The 23,209-nt window shown below is 37.0% G+C and overlaps 1 protein-coding gene across 1 annotated transcript in view; it reads left to right on the plus strand.

The window, feature by feature from the left end:
* The first annotated feature begins 951 nt into the window (after nt 1–951).
* LOC129248301 (alpha-tocopherol transfer protein-like) overlaps nt 952–23,209 on the plus strand; it is a 59,062-nt gene continuing 36,804 nt past the window's right edge. The window contains exon 1 of the mRNA XM_054887793.1: nt 952–1,478. The gene's annotated coding sequence lies outside the window, so the exon portion shown is untranslated. The remainder of the gene's footprint in view (nt 1,479–23,209) is intronic.

Raw genomic sequence — 23,209 nt, forward strand, 5'->3', positions numbered from 1 at the left:
AAGTCTTGAACAAATTTGTTTGTGGCTTGAAAGCACATCCCACGAAAATTGACAGCTGAAAGATTAAATTCAATTGGCTTCAGAAAATCCTAATTTGCTTGCAGTGCGATCGAGGTGGCAGGCCAACATATAGGATAAATAAAATATTAACTTAAACATAGGCCCGTTTTCTTCTAAAAGGACTTATTACGATGAAAATAAAACATACTTCAATTTGTTCTAAGAACTTAAACAAAAAAAAATATTGCTTATACATTAACATTAACAAGATTAACATTGTTTTTAGTAAACAATATTTTTGTTTTTGTAAAAAAAGGGAGAAAAAATTGGTTTCCATAATACATAATAATATGTATATGTATAGTATGTATGTATGTATGTATGTAGGCGTATGTACTTCTTGATATTGCCAAAATCCCACCAAAACCCATTCAAGCCTATCAATTTAGCAAAGGGGAAGAATTCTACCAGTTTCGGTAGGAAAAGCTCAAAATGGCGACACTGGCTGCGCACATCGTTTAAATTCAAACGAAACTTATTTGAGTGCTTTTATGCCAATTGCGGCGCCGTTGTCTTAAGCTCAGCTTAAAAGCTTTTTGTTGAACTGCTTTTCATACACACACGCACTTATATATTACACGTGAGTAACCATTTAGAAGGGGGGATAAGCGCCATGACGCGATTTGGATACATTCGCTGTGCGAGCTTTGGCAGCAGCTCCAACACATGGATAGCTAAGGTTAGGTGGTCTGCTCTGAGAAAGAGTTCACATGGATAACTAACTCAAGCGGAGCGGAGAGCAAATACCCACAAACCCATTACATTAGAGTAGTTTAAAAATTAAGTTGAGTATATTCGTGGCTCATCAACTTCAAGCGCTGTAGATGGAGAACTGAGCGAAGCGTCATAAAAAGCCACAATGCGGTGTACTTCGCCTCAAATGAGTTTGCTTCCCACTCCATTTCGTAGTACAACACATTTCAGCTGTAAAGTAGGTTTTTGCCAGCTATCAAATACCAGTTACTTGCGCACAACGGACGCGAATACAACAAACCAATTGATCGACGGCAGCGTACACTACGAGATATATTTTATGGAGGGTATAAGCGATTAGTGGGGAATCAAATGAAATACTTGTCTAAAGTCTAAGAAAGTGAGATTAACATTGCCGATAGCAGCGATTAAAAAAGTTTGACGGTTAAGAAAAAATAAACACAGTTTGGTAGCCGGTGCGAGTATAAATTGGCACAAGACACGGCGTATGCGCTGCGAACATTTCAATTCATAAATAAATGTAGCCAGTGGTACATTCGAAAAGAACGATTGTTTCATTAAATTAACTTAGTACGGAGTTGGGTTGTTGGTTGAGTGCAAAGCGCAGAGCCGAAAAGTGAAAAAAGTGCCAAGGCAAAGCAAACATAGAATTTTGTAAGCTTCGAAAAGGCGGAGACCACAAATAAATAGTTATTTAATTATCGGTAAGTAAAGTGAATGGCAAAGGGGGCATTAACGAAATTTACTATATAAATATGTAAATAACTAAAAATATAAATATATACGTACATACAAAATTGAAAGTTGTACTTTTTAAGTTCGAAAATTTATATAGGGGAAATAATGCGAAAAATCGTAAAAGTCTGAAATGAGCGCATGCGCAACAGCTGTGGCCCACAAAGCTCCAAGTGTTGTTGAGAAAATAAAAAAAATATGTAAAAACAACAAATGCAATTATTGTAGCAACAATCGCGAGTAATAAGCTTAGCAAAAAAAAAAAGGCAACAACATAATGACGATGGCGAAATTTTTAAAATTTTGGAGTGAATGAATGGCAAACATGAAGCACAAAACCAAAAACTACAGATTACATTTTTTTGGTTTTTTAATACCTGCACGTATAGACATTTTTACGATTTGTCTATTTTATGCTAACTCTATATACAGGGTGAAACAAACGGGAATATCTTTTTGGGAAAATTAAAAGAAAAATATATTTTTTAAATAAATGGAAAAAAAATAATTTTAAAAAATATATATTTTAAATAAGGAAATAGAAAAAAATGTTAATAAAAAAATAAAATAAAATGAAATAAAAATATATATGTATATATTTAATAAAAAATATTTAAAAAAATGTTTATTTTATTTTTTTATTAAAAATTTGTTTTTTTTTTTTTATTTAAAAAATATTTTTTTTTATATTATTATTTTTTAAAATATTCGAAATATAGCAAAAACATTTTATTTTTCCAAAACAATATTTTTGTTTGTTTCATCCTGTAGAGTTAACATAAAATAGACGAATCGTAAAAATTTCTATATGTATATTCAGGTATAAAAAGCAAAAACAAAAATTATAATATACTATATAGGTATGCATATATAATTGGCGCTTACGTCCTTTATTTGGTGTTTGGCCGACTTCTACTTCAATTTGTGGTGTACGTTTTGATGCTTTTCCACAAATGGAGGGACCTACAGTTTTAAACCGACTTCGAACGGCAAATGAGAAGCTTTATGAGAAGCTTTTTCCTGGCAGAAACACACTGGGAGGTTTGCTATTGCCTGCTGACTGACAGAAGAAACTTTTTCTGTCATTTAGTGTTGTTGCACGGAGATTCGCACCTGTGTACTTCCGAATGTTAGTCACACACCAAGTCATTCGGCTGCAGCGGCCGGCTTAGAAAGACCAATAAATCACTTTTGCTTTTTGCAATTACGATTCCATTCATGTGATTACTCTGACTGGCTTCGTAGTTCGAGTGCCAACCTAATTTTTCCATGACCTTGACGTTGATATTCGTTTCCAGGGAATCAAATCGTAGCAGCGAGACGTCCAAATCAAATCGCCATGGTGGCTGATAAGATAACTTTCGAACTTAGTTCGAATAAAAAGTATTATTTGACGAATTATGTAACTTGGCTCACCACCTGCCTAACACTGAAAATTTTCCAAGTGCATATTTTCAACTGGGCCTATGTTCCACGCTGGAACTCTAGGAATTTTCGATGATATATTCAATACTAGCCCAGAGAAATTGTTATTGTTGCAGCAACTGCACCCAGCCCTGTTTAGGTAGGTGTTCCACTAAGTGTTGTTGTTGAGTTCTGCCAGCAGTACGCCCGCCAAACGTGTAAGTTTGACGGGGTCGGCCTAAAAGAAGCTAATAATTATGGCTCTGATGCCAGTGGCAGAAGATGCCACCACCCCGAAATTCCCACTTAACTGTCACTTATTTGCATTGTACAGATCCATAAGTAAAAACACTCTCAGTTGGTTGTCAAGAAATACCCACAGCTGAGATCACCTGCTTCCAAAACGCTCTTTTATGGAACAGGGTTGCACAAAAAATTATTAAAATTCATTGAAAAATATATGAAAAACGCTATAAAATGAATATTTCTGAATAAAAAGCATTATTATATATTAACTAAGAGATATATTAAAAATATTTGCTATAGTAAACTTTCCGAGTCAAAGATATAATTTTGTCCTTTTTTTGGTCAATATTCTATTGTTTTTAAGGTTACCATAAAAATTCTGATTTGGCATAGAAACCCGCAAAACACTCAAGCAAAATGATCAAGCACTCACACCATCACACACTGTCAAAAAATAAGAAGAAGAAGCGTGTTTTTACTTGCATTCTTCTGCAATGCTCATTTGTGAATGCGCTCAGCTCCCCACAATCACTTGCTGGCTTTCCCGTCGTCAGATATGGCAAATATTGTTTGTTCACAATAGCCAGTGAGCTCAAGCCTTCGCTTTTCGAATAATTTTGTAATATTCCGTAAAGTTCCCCCTTAACGCGGAGTACAGCTACAAATTAACACCTAATTGAAGGAGATACCCGTGTTTTGACCACCCTTTGTTTTAATCACATTTACTTGCATATATGTATGTACGGTGCGTGCTTCATTATTCATATGAAAAATTCACTACTTATATTTATAACTATACAGTCTTAATCACTTTACTTGTTCCTATAGGTATGTCTGTATGTATGCCGGCATGTATGCAAAAGGCTTAAACCCAGTTCATCAACTGGTTGTTAGCCACAATATGACTGACAAATCACTGTGCAAAGTAGCTTCTTGTAACCACTTAAATTGATTTGGAAATTTTGCTATTTTATGGCAATCATAAACCGCAGAGCTAGATTACAGATTACTTAACAAACGTAGAAATATGCAAATACCGAAGCAGAAGAGTAGAGTTAATTTTTATTGAAAGGCTTCATTTGGCTTACAACCCCAGGTAAAAGTAAAAATAAAAAAATCTCCGGTCACTCTACACATTTTGTCTAGACGACACTGATTTTTTGGCATCTACGAGTAACTCGAATGTCTCCCTTATTTGCCACTTGTTGATGTCCTTGCAAAGTAAGAGTTGAATTTGAAAGATGCAGTTGTCGGCACAAGACCAGAGTGAAGGGTTTAGCCTAGCTGACACTGCATTCATGAGTATATTTTTAAAAGCTTCGAATTCATGCCAGCTAAGAAAGAATGTCGCACAACTCTGGCGGTAAAAAGTAACCACCATTAACCTTCTGGAACCATAGTTCGTAGATGAAATATAGGGCCTCAACCTTCTGGACCCATGGGCAAGTAAAACTGTTCTTAGATGAAACGGAGATGGAAATAATTGACGGTAATTTGTCAGAATTTATGTTATCAATCACAAATAGAAGCTTCCCAACCACTGTTTTGAATTAGTAGGAGTTTACGTACCGAAATTTTGCTGGCATTACCAGGAATACCAAAATGAAATTTTGTTTTCTAAGAGCGATCGCAATGGCTTCTCATTCCTATTTCTGCCATTAACAGCTCCTCATAAAAAATATCTTCCGTTCAGAGTCGGCTTAAAACTGTATTTCCCTCCATGCGCGAGAGCTCATAAGGCATCAGTGTAATATACTTTACTTGCGTTTACTCTAACAGCAAAGCGACCATCAAGCACTTATCTTTCGAATGCCTTCTTTTTAAACTTCTATAGCTACGTGGACAAAGTAATGTACAAGGGCATCGTAATTAGACAGCCAACTCTGAGCAATAGGTGTTTTGAGGCTCATTTGCATCAAAATTGGCAGGTTTGCTACAGTTTAAGGTCGAGAATTTATGCTATCCCGAAGTTGACGGTGATTGTAGACGTCAACAAATCAACGCAGAAAAAACCAACTCAGCTAACTTAACTTTGGTGAATTTTTGAACAAAGTTTAAGCTTGCGAGCTTAGAAATTTTATCTTAGCTTAGTTAGAAGTAAAAGCTTAAAGGGCCTGCTAGCACTAAAATCTTCGTACCTAAATATAATACATAACTCGAATCTTACTATACTCAACCATAGTTTCTAGCTCTTCGGAAGATCTTTCAGTGTAGGAATCCAAGAAGGCAGGAGCTTTCTTTCACTACATTTCATTTGTTCTTAGTTTTACATGGAAAAATTTATAATTTTGCTTGTGTGGACCGCTTTTGGTGTTTCTTGTTTGTTTCAGTCTATTTAACAATTTTCGGAGTAATTGTCGATATACACAAATAAACTACGAACAATAGGTTAAGTTGGCAGCCATTTAAGGGGGTGGTAGGGCTTAGCGCTAAAAAAAAACACTTTTTTTTTGAATTTTTTACAGAAATATGGCTTAAGATACTTTAATAAAATCAGTTGCATGTTATTGTACATCTTTTCAATAAGTTTTTAAAAAATATTAATAATAAAATATTGATAAATAAGCCCATGACAGAGTTTTTTTGGGGATATGTTTTTCGAGAGGTGCTCTGCGGTGCCAATCGGCATTCGTCGTAGAATCATCTGAAACTAAAAAAGTCGAATTTTTCAGTTAAAGTATGACGTAATCCCCTCCCCCCGCCCCCCCTAATAAAATTTTTTTTTTTTTCATTTTTGTAGTTTTGGTGGCAAACAAACGTAAAACGAGCATTTTTGGCGAAAAATTTCGCCATATTTGTAAGTGAAAAACAACCTTAAAATAAAATAAATAAAAAAAAACAGTGGGGGGGGCGAGGTATTTTTGATTTAGAAAACGTGTGCCAAATTTGAAAAGAATCGGTTGAATAGTTTCGGAGTTGTGATTGGCACCGACTTTTAAGAAGTCGTTTCGGGAAAAACGCGTTTGAAAAAATGACTCTGAAAAATTATCTATGCTCCGCACTCGAAGTAGAGTGCCTACAAAGGCTATAACTTTGAGAGTTCTGCTCCGATCCACTTAAAATTTTGACACAACATTCTTGAAATGATTTACTATAAGATGAGTGAAGAAAAAAAATTTCGATTTTGTGACCCTACCCCCCCCCTTAACAAACAATTCAATTTTTCTTCTGAAATGGGTTCTTGGGGCCCATACAAGGATGATAGATTTGAAGGTTTAATTGATGGATATGGTGAAACAGAAAATTTGAGGGGAACTATGCTTCCACGTCACTTGGGATATGTTTAACAAAATTTAGCTTGTGTTAGTGATATACGAAAAAAATCAACACAGTTAATGCTCATGTCATTCGTATATCACTAACACATGCTAAATTTTGTTAAACATATCTCAAGCGACGTCAGCCCATTAACCGATTCTGTCAAATTCACTCAGACTCGAATAAGGGTCTGCTCATAGAATACCTCTAAAAATCTTTTCAGATGAAAGTAAAAAAGAAAAAATAGAAACTCATTGCGGCATGTTAGGCTGTTCTTAAAAAGAGTTCATTCATAGGCCACAAATAGCCCACTGTAAATATTAGCCATTAAAGATGTTCTCAGTCTTATCACTACACCCCCAACCCGAACTTAGGCGAATCTTATTAGCTTCTCCAATGAGAAGTTGCTTAATCGCTCCAGATCCTGATCCAGATTATTCCTCAGAATTTTGAAACCAATTCTTTGAAGTCTTGCACAATCGTGCTTATGGAGGTGAATATTCTCTGACCCTTTCTCATATTACAGATTCTACGGAAATTATTATGCGCAATATTGTGCTGTGACAATTTGGCCGCCAGTTTCATCGTTTTTACATAGACATAGAGACTTAAGAAGTTTCAAGAAACACGAAATTTTGCAGCTATCCAGATAAGTCCATCTGCTGGCACTAGCTGTTGTAGCCATTTCTTGAATTTGTTAGACCAAAAAACTCGGCAGGGTTTGTTTGCTAAGGCTTGGAGAAGGTCTTATTTGAGTTAGTTCTCACCGACCTAAGCGTCCTTATTGCAGAAAAGTGGAATTTTTCCGAAGCGAGGACCATTATGCTTACCAGCTTTGTCGCCAAATCATTTCTTTGAATCTTAGCTTGAAAAACGTTTGGAAGTTTAAAAAAAATCCTTTTGTTAGAGTTACTGTGACGCTCTTCCACTCTATCCATTTCACTTTTGAAGAGGAAGCAATTTTAAGTCAAAAGAGTTTGTATGTGACTATGGTCCTATTCAGAAGGGCCCGGTTTTGAGAACCACTGTGTGCACAAAACACCAAATGATGGTTATAGTAATGGTAACGGTTGTACGGTTAGGCAGCCGAAAAATGGGGTTGGCCAAATAAATAAAACTTTTGCGCCTTTTTGGCATAAAACTCTGCCTTCTCGTTTTCCTTCGTGTCTCTCATGTCCTGGTACCCAAATCAGTGATACCTAATTATGGGTGGCCAGTTTGTTCAGTGCATTGCTACACTCTACATCAAATGATAGAAATAGTTAAAAAAATAGCGGTCACCTCTCTGTAGACAATGGCAAACCTCCGAGTGTATTTTTGTTAAGAAAAACCTTCTCATAAAAAATATCTGCCGTTCGGAGTCGGCGTAAAACTGTAGGTCTCCATTTGTGGAACAAATACACAACGCATACCACAAATAGCAGGAGGAGCTCGGTCAATAAAGGCTGTAAGAGCCAATTATATATATATTTGAGTTGTGCAGGAAAGTGCGCAAATGCTGTGAATGTCGGAAGCAAGCCGATAAAGCTTAGCCCTATGATGTTTTGAATAAATTTTTGCTTTCGGATGTTTAACCAAACCCAACTGGTCAAGTGAAACTAAAGCCAGCATAGCTATGGAAAATTTTCTATATCTTCACCCCCCCCTCTATCAATCATCTCTGTCAGTCATCTACCGTTTACTTACCTACTACAATAAACTCATTGAAATACATTAAAACGAAATTTATTGAAATACATTTCAAACGAATCAAAAGACAGTCTATAAGTAACCACTTTAAAAAATATCAATAAAAATATCTTTGTGATGTTGACCAAAATGGATTGACAAAATTGACAGCCGAAAATAGGCATAAATATGTAGGCATATATGTAAGTGTTTTATTCATTATTAAAAGTCATATATGTTCATATGTATAAGTTTACAGAAATACATACCATACATATTTTTGTGCATAATATTATTTATACTTATAGTATAAATATAAATACATTAAAAATTAGGCCTATTAATACGAGCTGCTGTGTCTGCTAAACTTGTCTGCCATTAAATATCAACACTGCGAAATTTGTATTTGTTGGCCAAAGATTTATTAATAATACTACAGGCTGTCCTTGAGTGCAGTTCGTTGTTGCCAAAATCAACTTAAAACTGTGAAAAGAAGTCAACTTAAATAAAATAATTTAGACATGCACGTTGCCAGCGGAAAACAAGTTTCAAAATGTTTTTCGCGAAAAGTAGGCCAAACTGCAGACGTTCCAAAAACGGTGGTCAGCACAAAAGTAGCCAATTCAGCAAATCAGAAAAAACAAAATAAAAAATTAAAAGTATAACAATTTTTAATTTGCAAGAATAGGCTGGAGCTGGTTAACAGTAAATGTACATATTTATGTATCTAAATATGATTCGTCATCATTCGCGGAAGACCTTGAAGAAAAAACCGCAATAAAAACATTTCCTGCTAAAAGTACTTACAAACTTATGTATGTATGTATGTGTACATCTGGTACTTTTGCGATATCGCTAGCACTTTTTGGAGGTCATATTTTCAACATAATGTCGGATAGGGCCATTGTGAATGGTGATGAGTGGGCATTTATGTATTATATTTATTTTTAACGGCTTTAGTAGTTAAAATATTTGCGTAGTTTCTGGAAGAACCTTATAACTCATAACAAGAAAAATGCCATCGAATTCAATTCTTTTTCAATTTCTTCTTCAATTACTGCTTCAATTTACTTTGCCTCCATAAGTAAAAGTAAATACGAAGGTGGCTTGAAAACTTCGTGCGAAGTCAGAGAGATGGCACTAATGGCGCGTATCGAGATCATGTTTAGTTAGTAGCATCTCTTGGAAGAACACACACCAAATTTCAGTCAGATCGGTCTTTGCCTTTGGGCTTGGCTTGAATCGCGGAAGACTAGTGATTTTCCATCATTCCATTCCATTTTTCCATTACGACAACGCACCAGTTCCCGCCTCAGCAGTTGTGGTCGCAAAATGAATGGGAATAGGGTTCCAAGTCATTTAATCTCCTCCCTATTCTCCATACTTGGCTTTTTAACTTGAGCATTCCCTCTAAGCTTGGTATCCAGAGTCACACCTAAGTATTTGGCGTACCACGGGATTTGCACACCCGTTATGTGTGCAGTCTATATGAGCCGATTTTGGGTTGTTTAATTTTATGTGTCATGTAGCGGCCCACTCCAGGTTTTGAAGTTTTTCGATTGAATTAATCGGTATTTCTCCAACCGACAAGTTGGCTGTGTCGTCAGCAAAAGTTGCTGTGGAGCAATTTGTGTCATTAGACAAGTCACATGTGAAAAGTCACACGCGACCCTGTGTGACTCCAGCTTTTATTTCCTTAAGTTCGGAATGTGCGTCTGCGTATTTTATTCGAAAAAACCGATCGGATAGTACGATTTTGGAATATGAAATTTTGTTGGTAGAAGCGGTAGACTATTGCTCACATCTTTTTTTGGCCAAGTACTAAACAATGAGGAATTTATTGCCACATTTTCTCGTTCCTATAGTTTCTGTGAAAAATGTATTCTATCCTTTGTAAATATGTACGAATAAATCAGCTCTGTGTATGGTAAAATATATTTCTTAACTGGAGGTATGTTTGTGAGTTTTGTATCTGAGCCTGCATAGATTTCAAATAAGCTGATACCTCAACTTTTATTCAGCTTTTCTTCATCCACAAAGTGTAGCTATTAAAAGCTGTTTATACGCGTTTAAGTATTATTTGACTTTAACTTTCAACAAATTGCTTTCAACAAAGTTGGTCGCCAGCCAACTTCGAGCCATTCATATTTTTCTGCAAGCAATACTGGTTTTTTATATATTCTGTGCCATATGTGGGCCCATTTTGAATGTCAAATAGAAGCGAGTGGATCGTTTACGATTCTTAGTGTTATAATATATAATGAAATTAATACTACATACATAGTTTTTGGAACGATAAAATCATTATTCTGAGTTATATTGGGCACCTTCGATTCGCCATTTCCTTGCTCGCTTTGTTTGTGCTCTGCTCACTTGATTAAATATTTTATATTATGATATCGATACACTTTTAGCAATCAGTTCATGCTCACTAGAAGCATCCGATGTCTGCTAATGCTTGTGAGAATTGGGAATCAACAAACGATAGGCAAAGCCGGAACGAAGCCGCTAATCCATCTCATATGTTCCCACGACAGTCGGTTCTACCTTACCGAAACCACTCGGATTTATATCCGCTCAAGGACTGTCACTCCAGCAGCATTCCCCGCACACTAGGGCGGGTTGATTTAAAAATCGCTCATTGCTCTGTGAAAATCGTATTCTAGGGATCAAAATAAGAAACTTTGCCGAAGGAACCATGTTGTTGAGGTGGTTGAACATTTCTTAGCTGAAATGCTCCTAATTAGTGACCAGCACCGTTTTAATACCACTATCTCGTGAAATGATGAGTTGTTGTTGCATTTTTATTTTTATTTTTATTTTTATTTTATTTTTTTTTTTTTTTTTTTTTTTTTGGTGTTTCCGGGTCAGATCCACTTAGTGAGGTCCAAGTATAGGATCAAATCCTTTATCTCGATGACTGAGATCTCCTTAATTTGCTGTAGGAAAGGCTTACCGAAGGATCGGAGTCGTGCCCTGGCTAGTCCCGGACATTCACATAAATAGTGGAACAGACTTTCCTTCACCCCTTCCGTTTGACAGCTTCTACAGATAGGATTAAAGGGTAGGTTGAGTCTAGCTGCGTGATCCCCTACTTTCCAATGTCCTGTAAGGGTTGCAGTGATACGTGAAATGTTTGGCCGAGAACATCCTAACAGGTCATTCGTCCTTTGGATTTTATATGACGGCCATGTGTTTTTTGTTGTGATACATGTAGGTATTTGCTTCCATCTTCTTTCGGCTAAAGCATGATAGTGTGAAGCAATAGATGCTTTAAGTTTGTTCAGTGGGGTGGAAACTGCCACCGCCTCTGCTACGTCTAGTGTTGAGCCCTTTCTTGCTAGCTCATCCGCTATCTCATTGCCTCGTATGTTCCTATGACCGGGAACCCATATCAGGGTAATTTCAAGCCAATGGCTGAGCAGTTTCAGCTTCTCTCTACACTGTAGGACCAGTTTGGATGAAATGTAGTTGGAGTCTAAGGCCTTGATAGCTGCTTGACTGTCTGAGAAGATAGCTACTCTTGCACCAACTACCTTGTAGAGTTCTAGGGATTTGCATGCTTCTCTGATCGCTAAAAGTTCTGCCTGGAACACGCTGGCATAGCCGAAGGAACCATACCTCTAAAACGAATTCTGATGTCCCCCAATTTGGATCGAACGAAAAATCCCACTTTGACCCATTTAGAGTGCTCCAATCGAGTCCAAATGTATGATCGACCCCCACTAATTTTGGACGGCCGATCCACCCATGCCAGTGGCACACCCCCTGGAACTCCCCTGGGGGGTTCCCCATACAATAATTTCAAAATATCACCATTTTTGGCCTTTACATGAGAAAAGAAACTAAAAAGTTCGACCCAAATTAGGGGACATCAGAATTTGTTTTAGAGGTATGGTTCCTTCGGCAAAGTTTCTTATTTTGACCCCTACTATTATACGATTTTCACAGAGCAATGGGCGATTTTTTTGCCTCCCCACAAATCGACCCGGCCTACCGCACACGTATTAGTAGTGAATGTGCTTATACAAACACAACAACATCTCCTATCATTTGATGAAATTCTAATCTGTATTGGACATAATTTACTGATAATTAACTATCTTTAAACAAATTGTACGGATTTGCAAGTTCCACACATGAGATCATCACTCGACTGTCAATGTTGTATGCCGTGCAAATCAGAAACTGCTTATTGTTTTATGCAATGAATAGTAGCTAAATTAAAAAAACTATTATATATCAACAACAACAATGGGGTGACCGGATAAGAATGATAAGAAATAATTTAAATTTTAATTTTAAAAATTTAATTTAATTTACTAAATTTATTAATTTCATCAACATCATCATATGATGCTACAGCTCTGTGTGAGCTTTGGCTTGCTGCACTAAATGTCTCCATTTGAACCGAACCTTGGTGGTTTCGCTCCAATTGGTGTTCTTAAGTTTCCCCATGTCGTCTTCTAGTTCGTCGATCCCTCTTGATCTTGGTCTGCCTCTTCCTTTTGTTGCAAATGTTTTAGCGTCAATTAGTTTTCGTTGAGCTCTCGTGGGGTCCATTCTCATGGTTTGGCCTACCAATCTTAGTCTTTGAGCTTTGATGAACCGCGCAACATTTTCCCCTCTTATAAGATGGCCCAGTTCGTGGTTCCATATTCTGCGCCACTCACAGTTGTCTTTGACAGTACCGAAGATTTGCCTCAAAAGTTTATTAAATTTATTAAAATTAAAGAAAACAACAATGCTGTGAGATATCAAATTGATTCTGGCCTTTATTATGAAGCTACATGGCATGACGCACCATGCATCGAATAACACATCCTTTAAGTGGCTGCCTCGACTTCACCGACACTGCCGCAAGGTGTGGGTTCAATCTTTTATGCCGCCATGCAATATATGCCGAAATGCGATAATATTTCCATCATTTCCACACGCTCTGCAAGCGTGCAAGTACGTAGGATGAAATGGCAAATAGGTATGACTGAATATTTTTAAAGCTTGATGACATTGGTAACTTTAGGTCTGTTTATTTGAAAATTATCCTGTAACTTGCCAGTAACTTAATTTCCGAATATTTGGTCTGAAAGAGAAAAATATCAAAAAAAAAAGACATTAAGCCAAAATCAGTAAACATTTCCAAGTTTAACGAAGAGCTGATGAAATTGTTGGCTGGAAAAATTAGAAAAAAAAATTCAGTTGCAAAATAACGAGCTTTGGCATCACATGATTTTATATTGTTCTCAATAGTTTGTTCCATTTCATCATCGCTGTCAGGTGAAGAACATTCCATTGGCAATTGTATTGTTGTGGCAATCACAGCTTGCGTCAGATTTTCTTTGCCTCCGTCTAAGCGACGAGGAACAGACCCTTAGGCAAATCAAACGTAGATAGTGGCGATGGATAGGTCACACATTGAGAAAACCACCAGATAGCATGGCAAATGGCATTGGGCGGGAACCTGCAAGGGAGCAGAGGTCGCGGTCGACCAAAAAACACTTGGAGAAGGTCGATACTGCGCGAACTAGCAGATGCCGACATCTCATGGGACGGTGCAAAAGCAATACGGTGGAAGAGTTTTGTCGAGGCCCCATGCTTCCAAGAGGAGTGAGCAAGAAAAAAAAACAAGCATAAATCACAAAAGACACCTTCAATAGTCTAGAGTTGTATTTCGGAAACTGCAGCATTGGTGACTGGAGGTTGTGGTCCCGCAGTGCATGCCTCTATACCTTTGGCTGATTCCTATTTAATAAACGACTTCGAATAAACTTGATGAATTTTGTCTCAAATAAATTTACTTACATTCTCCACTTTTTTTTTTTTTGTTTTTTTTTTTTTTTTTTTTTTTGTAGGGACAACTAGCAAGTGCAGCACTCAGACATTAATTGCACTTGAATTTCCATTCTCCACTTTAATCACCTTTTTTCAAATTTAGAATTTTGACTAAATTCGCAAATTTTAATTCGTGTTTATTTTTTTTTGCGATCAGCTGATTTTCTCACTTGCAAATTCTTGCAAGTAAACATTTATCCCGTAAAAACTTGCAACTTCTCCTCAAAATGAAATATCATTTTGCTCGCTCACTTTCCCCTACTTTACAAGCTTTTTGGATGCATGAACACCAAAACTTGATGATTTCTAATAATTATTACAAATTATTCGCTTCATGAACAGACCTTTTGACAGCTGCTGAAATATAATAATTGAAAAAACTACCATTGCTATTTAGTCACCCTAGTCACAACTGCAAACGGTAGCAGAATTATATATTTTTTCGTATACTGCTCGCGTGCAAGCGTCAAAAATGGGAATTCGTGAACCTCATCCCACTTACATATCTGCATGTAATTAAAAAGTGATAATTGGCTGATCTGCAATTACTTACATTCGAAACGTACAGCTAATGCATGAAGACAGCTGCAACCTCATAAACGCATATTAACACATATTCATATTATGGCCGCTTTCAAAATAATAAGTTCAGCAAGATTGCACTGCTGTCAGCCCTCCCGCTGTCCGCTTTAGTTGTTGGCAGGCCCAGGCATTGATGGAGTTATCAAGTGCACGCAAAGTGTTATGAAAAAGCTAATTAAGCAGCTTTTGATGCAAGAAAAAATAAAATAATAAGATCGTAAAAATATGAATATTGCATAATTGCTAGATATGCACTTACTTGTGTTTGTGCGAATATTGCAGTTACTTTAATGGTTTAGGGTATTTTAATAAAACTTGCACGTCGCTTGTTTGAGATGCTGGTCATCAGTATCGAATGTAGTAATGCGGGGAAATTGTAGTAATCTTTCGAGACTTCGTTTCTTCACCTGCAATGGGCACATGTGTATGTATGTAAGTGTGTATTAATTTCGGAGTTATGATAAATGTGGACTTAGTAATAGATGGAAGAGTTGAAGCGCAATTGTTAAGCAGTGAATCAAATTTCCAAGTCATAACCTTTCTACAAATATGAACTAGTCTGGCACTAAGCAGATTCCAACCGGTTGAGAGGGTCACGAGTACTTTAAAAACAGGCAAGGCTTTGTAGTTGTTCGCACTACTTCTCTACAAATACCCAGAATGACGAGAGCAATCGATTTAGCTAAGTATAGCTGCCTCTGTTCGCTGTGCACACGATAAAGCGAGTAAAAATTTAGATAATTTATTGGAATTAAGTATTCAATTTACCCCCTGTTAAAGTAGAAAACTTGGTTCAATTTTAGCAGCGTTAGTTGTAACTACTTTTCATATAACGGCAATGCTCAAATAAATGCGAAAAGTGCAATATTTCTGTAACTAGCAGCTAAATTTCAGGCATTTTGTAAATTTCCGAAAGTAGGCGCGCCAACGCCCACTTTTAAATTAATGTGCATATCTATAGAACTAATTTGGCACACACATTCCATTTGAATTTACGTAGCGAGTTTTTGACAAGCATTGAAAAGGGTTAAAGGTTAAAGGACGCGGTTCATCTTCCATTAAATAAATTTTGATTTCCGATTTATATGCGTATATTTGTATTATATTATATTACATAAATTGTAATTATTAGTTGCTATAGTGCCGACTTTGGGTGCGTAGCGCCGATGCTTGAATGCTTAACGACTAAGTCAAGCCAAATTTGGCAAATATATGATGATATTTAAAATATGCATGTGCAATCGGCAATCGACATCGGCAAATAACTAAGCCCCACTTTTTATAGCAGGGCAGTTTTAAAATTTTCAAAAACATCATAAATCATTGCTTAATATTGGGTTAGAGTATGACCTTTTATTCATTTTTAATTATTTGATTTACCAGGTGGCGCAAAATTAATCACTCAATCTCATGATTAGCCAAAATCATTTTTTTGTTATTTAGTAAAAACTTACTTACTTAGGTGGCCATAAAAACCCGTTACCGAGTTACGGCCGACCTCACTAGCTCTCTCCAGGCGCCTCTGCTCCGCGCGCACCTTCTCCAATTCTGTATACCAAGCGAGCATAGGGTTTCCTCCTCCTGGTCTTTCCACCGGAGTAATGGTCTTCCTCTTCGTCGGCTCCCTTGGACTTCGCCCTCGAACACCTTCTTTGCTGGAGCTTCTTCATCCATACGCACGACATGCCCTAGCCAACGCAGGCGTTGGATGGCGATGCGTTGAACTACGTCAATGTCGGCGTAGAGCTCATACAGCTCGTGGTTCATTCTTGAACGGTAGTCTTCGCCAACGCGCACAGGACCGAAGATCTTACGAAGAACTTTTTTCTCGAACACCCCAAGAGCGGCTGCATCGCTTTGTGACACTACCCATGCCTCTGCGCCATAAAGCAACACGGGTATGATGAGCGTCTTGTAAAGTGTTAGTTTGGTCATGCGAGAGAGGGCTCGACTACTCAATTGCTTACTTAGCCCATAGTAACACCTATTAGCAAGAGTGATTCTCCGTTTGATCTCCAGGCTGATATCGTTGTTGCTGTTAACGGCGGTGCCAAGATAAATAAATTCTGGCACAACTTCGAAAGTATAGTTGTCCGCAATGACGTGCGTTCCTACACGCCGTGTGTTCCGCGTTGTAGACAACATATACTTCGTTTTACCCTCGTTCACCGCCAGACCCACTCGTGATGATTTCTTCTCGATAGCAGAAAACGCAGCCGTGACATCTCGCTTACAGCGGCCGATAATGTCAATGTCATCGGCGTACGCAAGGAGCTGGACACATTTGTAGAAAATAGTGCCATTACAATGCACACCTGCTTTTCGGAGCACCCCTTCCATCACGAAGTTGAAGAGGTTGTATGACAGTGAATCGCCTTGTCTGAAACCTCGAACGGTACTGAATGGCTCGGAGAGGTTATTTCCTACCTTGACGGAGCTGGTTGTGTTGCTCAACATCATTCTGCAAAGCCGTATGAGCTTCGCTGGTATACCGAACTCAGACATGGTGGCGTACAGGCAATCCCTTATCGGGCTATCGAACGCAGCTTTATAGTCGACAAAGAGATGATGGGTGTCGACTTGCTTTTCATGGGTCTTTTGGCGTAATGTGAAAATCTGGATGATGGACTTACCACTTCTGAAGCCGCACTGATAAGGCCCGATCAGTGTGTTGGCAAACGGCTTAAGTCTTCCACATAGGACGCTAGACAGGACCTTGTAAGCGATGGTTAGAAGACTGATGCCCCGGTAGTTGGTGCAGATCGTCGGGTCACCCTTCTTCAGTACAGGACAAAGGACACTGAGATTCCAATCGTCGGGCATGCTTTCTGCTAGCCATATTTTGCAGATGAGCTGATGCATGCTCCCTATCACACATCGCCGCCAGTCTTGAACAATTCAGCGGGCAAGCCGTCAGCGCCAGCCGCTTTGTTATTCTTAAGCCGTTGGATGGCAACTCTGACTTCGGCATGACTAGGTGGTGGAACGTCCAAATTATCGTCGATTGGCGGTATCGGGTCATCTTCTACTGGGTCGGAATTGTGTGCGTCATCGCCAGCAAGTAAATTGCAGAAGTGTTCCCTCCATATGCCCAGTGTGGACTGTATTTAGTAAAAAAGTGATTAAAAAAATGAATGATTAATTTTGCACCACCTTGTACAAAACAAAAATAAGAAAACTTAAGATGGCGGTTTTTTTTCAAAAATGATAAGAGACAATTATTTTAAATTTTGAACAAAATGTAATTCTCTTTTTTTAAATAAATTTTTTCCAAAGGGTGTTTTATCCTAGAAAAGTAAAAAATATATATATAGAAATGCTATAGAATGCCAAAAAAGTCTTTACCATAATTTTCAACATTGAATGAATCTCAAAATTATTAATTTTTTTTCAAAGTCGTTTGAGCTCACTTCTCAGGGGTTACTGAGCTAGCTTAAGCTAGCCTAAAAAACAAAACAGAAGAAGAAAATCTGAGGTAGTGTGTTTTTCAAAACGTGTTTTTTTCAAATATAAAAAAATTTTTTTTTGAAAATTTTTTAACAAAATACATATATCTTTTTTTCAAATTAATTTTTTTCAAAAGTATATGTTTTCCCAGGAAGGTAAAGAAAAATATATGGAAATCCTAAAAAGAACAGAAAAAAAAATATCACTTCGAAAAACTGGTTACCAGAATTTTAAACTTTAATGAATCTCAAAATTGTTAATATTTTTTTTTTGTTTTCAAAACCTTTTGAGTTCACTTCCCAGGGGTTACTGAGCATAGTTTAAGCTACTATTAAAAAAGGAAAAAAATTGCAATGGGCATGATTTTTTCAAAAACAGTATAATTTACAAAATAAAATCTCTTTTTTTTCTAATAAATTTTATTTAAAAGTATATTTTATACTAAAATAAGAAAAAAATGTCTACATGGAAATGTTGAAAAAACCCGAAATAAAAGTTCTAAATAACGAAATAAATAAATTGATTAAATCTCAAAATTATTACATTTTTTTCAAAATTTTTAGAGTTTATTTCTCATCATACTTCTTCTTCTTCTACTTCTTCTTAATTGGCGCGATAACCGCTTACGCTAACCGGCGCCAGTTGGTCACACCAAGTGAAGCCAAGTTCTTCTCCACCTGATCTTTCTAACGCAGAGAAGGCCGCCCTCTTCCTCTGCTACCACCAGCTGGTAACGCATCAAATACTTTCAGAGTTGGAGCATTTGTATCCATTTGAACCTCATGACCCAGCCAACGTAGCCGCTGGATCTTTATTTGTTGCGCTATGTCTATGTCGTCGTAAAGCTCATACAGCTCATCCTTCTATTGCCTGCCATATTCGCCGTTGCCAACGTGGAAAGGTCCAAAAATCTTACGCAGAATCTTTCTCTCGAACACTCCAAGCGTCGCTTCATCGGATGTTGTCATCGTCCACGCTTCTGTGCCATACGTTAGGACGGGCATGATGAGAGCCTTATAAAGTGTTAGTTTTGTTCGTCGAGAGTGGACTTTACTGCTCAGTTGCTTACTTAATCCAAAGTAGCACTTGTTGGCAAGACGAATTCTACGTTGGATTTCCAGGCTGACGTTATTATAGGTGTTAATGTTGGTTCCTAAATATACGAAGTCTTTTACAACCTCGAAATTATAACTGTCAACAGTGACGTGGGTGCCGAAACGCGAGTGCGCTGACTGTTTGTTTGAGGATAGGAGGTACTTCGTTTTGTCCTCGTTCACCACCAGACACATTCGCTTTGCCTCTTTATCCAGTTTGGAGAAGGCAGAACTAACAGCGCGGTTGTTAAGGCCGATGATGTCAATATCATCGCCACCCGCCAACAATTGTAAGCTCCAATAGCTACTTTCATTATATTTCAAAAGAAGAAACGCGAACTAATTGTGGCTCCACATTCACTAGAAACGCACCAGTCGAAAGCAGTAAATTCAACTGCGTGGTTTTTATGTAAGCTTATCTTCAAATAAATATTGTACAAAGTCTAGCTTAATGACGAAGCAACGTGAGCGTCACGTTCATTTATGAAAATCGACATTTAAATATTTGATTTTGTAAGTGTCATTACTTAAAGTGTTAAATTGGCATACAAAGCGAGAAAAGTGAATGAGTTACAAATACTAACGCACAACACGTATTTGTGGAGCTTTTCTAGGAGACAATGCATTAACTATAACAAATTGTGACAATTATTTCATTATCAGCAGGTGCGTGTACATAAGAATAACAATTAAAAGCTAGTTAAATATTCTAGATATGGTTTTTTCTGGTTATGGTTATGGATATGGTTACACTGTAGCTCCTGAAAGGCGCATGCAATTTATATTATTTGTATATATTTATATTATTTGTAAATATTTTTATGTATTTATATATACATATATACATATATATGTATGTATGTGTGCATACGGTAAAATACACTGTAGCTCTTGAACGGCGCATGCAATTTGTATTATTTGTATATGTATATGTATATGTGCTTGCGGTAAAATATGCGTGTGATTTCTATACACTTACACTTATGTGTATGTATGTGTGTAGTTTAGCCAGTCTAATTCCAATCGAACTTTGATTTATAGTAATTACTTGCATGCGAGTTCGATTGCGACCAAAAATTATAGTGCAAAGGTTATTGGGTGTGAGTAAGTTTTGGAATTTTTTCTTGTGAAATTAAAACTTTATATTATAAATGAGTGTGTCGATATGTATTTGTATAGAAAAACTGCTAGATATGAAAAGTTAATAGTGAATTGGGAGCCACAGTTCTTGAAGTTTATCTTTCAAAGCTCTGCTCAAACGCTTCAGTTCGCAGAAAATCCTCAGTAGAATAAGCGAATGACGGCTTTTAAGAATGGACTAGGTTTTACAAGCAATAGGTTAGGTTTTTGTACCAGTCGATTTAGAAAGGCCAACTCATTTAGACCATCTAGATCACTTAGACCATCTCGTACCACTACATATGTAACACAGGAATTTTTGTGTTTATTCATTATTGCAACCATTTAGATGCTTATATGAGGCTTTATCCCAACACCGAATAGTTTCGTAAGGGAGTCAAAAGAGTGTTTTCCTAACACTCTTGCTCTACTCCTAGCTAAGGCTGCTCAATTACAGAGGAAGTGTTCTACTGTTTCTTCCGCTTCCTCATGAGAAAATACTCCTAGTCTAGAAAAGTGCCTACGTGACAGTCATAGACTGGTAACACAAGTCACGACCTTCGAGATGTTCTCTCTTGAGTGGTTGAACAATTTTCCTGGCCTTTTCTTATCTATTTGCGGCCAAATTAGCCTGGTTGTAACACAAGTATTTTCTTCTCTCCATGGCCTATTGGCATCTTGGAGGATATTATTTTTTATTTTTATTTGCAAGTTGCGATAGGAATTCCAATTTTGTACCTCTGTTTTCAAGCAGTGGAAGATTAGTACCCTTTCTGGATGGCCCATCGGCTTTGCAATTTCCTTCAATATCTCTATGTCTCGGAACCCACATAAGACTGACCTTGAAGAGTAGAGATGCCAGTCATTTCTGAGCAACCTTTGAACTTAGTATAACTGCCTCCATTGATTTGATGGCGGCCTGGCTATCGTAGTTTTTGTAACGGCGTGTGTGTGCTAAGGTACACAGTTACCTCCTTTATGGCCAAGACTTCTGTTTGGTAGATGCTACAGCAGTCCGTAAGTCGGACAGCTAATTCTAGTCCTAATTCTTTTGAAAAAACTTCATAGCCTACATTATTTTCTAGCTTGGATCCATCCGTGTAAAAAATTTATGAGTTTGCCACTCTCTTCTTGACGGGATGTTAGTCTTGATGAGCCTGTCGAAGGTGGGTTTAGGGGAGAAGTACTCGATTTCTTCATTATAACTACTCGTAGTATGGAATATAGAAGTGTGACTGAACCGGGTCGAAAAAAAAAATATGATTTTGAGTGATGGAAATATTTTTTTTGGACTTTTAAGCGGTCTTTTTGCTTGACTGTTTGTATACAAGGTGGCGAGAACTAATCATCCAATTAAGTTTTGGATTAACTTTTGTACTAAAAAAAAAAAAAAATTATTTTGAGTGTTGGAAATCTTTATTTTAACCTTTACGCCTTCCATTGCTGTTTTTGTTTGTATACTGCAGCTGTTAAGTTCACAAGTGTCAAAAATTATTGACGTGCGACGAAATTTGAAAAAAGTATAAATTTTCCGAAAGGGTGATTAATTTTGCGCCATCTGGTATATACCTTCAAATGTAAATATTTATATGATTTTATTTATTTATTTTCATAATCGCCTCGCCATCCTCTATTTACTTGCTTAGCGACACATGTTTGCTTTTTTTTAAAGAAAAAAAAAGTTATAATAATAAATAAATATAAATTTAAAAAAATCTCTATATGAAATAAATATTTGTTTTCCGTACATTGCCAGCTCAGCCAGTTTTTTAAGTCTGCGCACTTTATTTATCCGTCAGAGTCATACTTTATTTTCCATGTATATGTATGTGTATATCAGAGCTCTGTTATTGTTGTTACTGTAACAGATGTCTGATCTTGCTCTTCTTGGGGCCTTTGTACTTGAAATTGTCGTTGCTTGCCAATTAGCGCATTTCGAGTGGCATTGGCACTTGGAAACTTTATCGCTTCATTCGCTCAAGCGGAGCATCAACTTTCGATATCTATGGATTGTATGAACTACTTCGTGCAGCTAAGTTTTGATGATTAATTGTTGCAGCCACCTTGATGAAACCTAAAGATTGACGCTTCAGGTGGTTTGCGAGTTCAATGAAAACCATTTTTTAAGTTATTTTCTTATTTATATTAACACTTTAAACGTGTTTTTAAATCGGTCAGCGATTAAATGCGGGGTTAGGGTAGGTTAAGTTGACTTAGCTTCTTGACAGTGATCTCAACTAGTTGTCATTCTTGCTAAGAGATTTTACGGAGCCGTAGGCTTAGCTCTAATCCAGTTGTACGGTATCTAGAGCGAAAACGAAATTATGTGAAGAACGCGAAACCAAAGCAGATAAATTGGGATTTTTAAAATGCTGGGCAGTGACTTAGCATTACTTTCGTTAAAACTACGCCTATTGAGTTGTGCAGTCGTTCTAAATTGGCCGCGTAAGATAGAGTAAGACACTGCTCCGGCTATACGTTTCAAAAATTGCTGAACGAGATGCCCCGTTCATCGACGATGGGCTTGCACCGGCTTATTTACTTTTGTGTCTTTGTGTTCAGGCACTGAGTAGATTATGACTTGCTTTGTCTTTGCATTGTACTCGTGCGCAAAGCAAATTAGTCATCGCAACAGTTAAATGACTATCTGGCTGTGTGGCTGCATGGTTTCTGATTGTTCGGCTGTCTACTCACATACTCACACTGTTTCATCTGTTTCAGTTTGAGTAATTTTTAAATCAATTTTTCTCATGCCTTTGGTTGATATTGCGAGTATTAAGGCCAATATACATACATACAAATATAATACAATCCTGTATACTTTGGAACAAATTTTTGATTTAAAAAAAGTATAAATATTTTTCCGAATAATTTTAAAAAACTCAATAATAACAACAACCAATGCATTTATTTTGATAGTTACTATTTATTTATTTGAGTTAATTACAAAAACAAAAAAGATAAATAAAAAACTGCGTCAATATTAGCGCGTAAGAGCTAATTGGCTTAAACATTTTGAAAAATAAATATTACCTTCGACGAAATAATCA

Source organism: Anastrepha obliqua, chromosome 5 (genome assembly GCF_027943255.1).
Source record: "Anastrepha obliqua isolate idAnaObli1 chromosome 5, idAnaObli1_1.0, whole genome shotgun sequence".
Classification (NCBI taxonomy): Eukaryota; Metazoa; Arthropoda; class Insecta; order Diptera; family Tephritidae; genus Anastrepha; species Anastrepha obliqua.